Raw genomic sequence first — 1,378 nt, 5'->3', positions numbered from 1 at the left:
ATCGTTGGGCCCCTCGTGTGAGCGAGACTGTAGAAATGTGTGGCCGCACTATAGACGAACGTCGTCTATTTCAGACAGTCGAACTCAGTGAACGAGAAAGCAGTCGAATCAGATAAGGTGGCTTGTCCATGCCTTATATTCGACATATGATATCGTGATACAAAAGGATCATCAAACGGAATCATCACTGGCGTTCGTAGGATCACGAACAAACTCTATTCGAGATAGATAGTCATAGTGTCTTGCTAGAGACCGCCTATGACTTGTGTAACCAAAATAAGAGATTTCGGGTTATACTGCTATATCGGATGAGCCTACAAGGTCACACACACAGGAGAGGACAAATGCGCGAGAAGAGACGAGAAAATCCCGGTGGAGCGGAGGCCAGACCGACCGATCCAGAAGGTTTGGACCGATCGGTCCAGCCAACCCAAACCGATCGATCTAGACACGTGGACCGATCGGTCCGGAGGTAACGTGTGACAGTCACTCGGTCCGGAAATTGCTCCAGACCGATCCTTAGTCCTGAAGTACTTGAGAAGGACTAAGGATGTGTTCTTGGTATACGGTGGGTCGGAAGACGAGCTCGCTATAAAGGGTTACACTGATGCTAGTTTCCAGTCAGACCCGAATGACTACAGATCGCAGTCTGGCTATGTTTTCTGCTTGAACGGAGGCGCTGTTAGCTGGAAGAGTTCCAAGCAAGCGACCGTTGTAGATTCTACTACAGAAGCTGAGTATATTGCAGCGTCGGATGCAACAAAGGAAGCTGTTTGGATCAGGAAGTTTGTTGGCGACTTGGGTGTTATTCCTAGTGCTGATAGCCCCATTGCTCTGTATTGTGACAACAATGGAGCGATCGCACAAGCGAAAGAACCCAGATCCCATCAACGATCAAAACACATACTCAGACGATTTCACCTTATCAGGGAGATCATAGACAGAGGAGACGTGCACATTTGCAGAGTGTCGACAGATGACAATATTGCCGATCCGTTGACGAAGCATCTCCCTTCGTCGAAGCATGAGGGTCATGTTAGGGATATGGGCATTAGATGTTTAGCAGTCCATGATTAGAGCAAGTGGGAGATTGTTGGTTTAGTGCTCTATGATGTACTGTTTGCGAGTTTTACTTGGATACATTTGATGTATTGACGCTTTCTATGATTTATGGATTAGTGTTTCATTCATTACATATTTTGCATACTTAAATGTGTTATGAAATCCATGTATTGTTATGAACAATACTAAACTCCCTAGTCATGTATCATTGTGGGAATAATGATATACCAAGACTAGTATGATGTGTGATTGATAATCATATAGATGATCATAGGTATTGGATACGATCACAATCATAGGTATTCGTTGGAGAACG

Source organism: Tarenaya hassleriana, unplaced genomic scaffold (genome assembly GCF_000463585.1).
Source record: "Tarenaya hassleriana unplaced genomic scaffold, ASM46358v1 Cleome30, whole genome shotgun sequence".
Taxonomy (NCBI): Eukaryota; Viridiplantae; Streptophyta; class Magnoliopsida; order Brassicales; family Cleomaceae; genus Tarenaya; species Tarenaya hassleriana.
The sequence above is the reverse complement of the archived record's forward strand: the minus strand, read 5'-3'. Positions refer to the sequence as shown.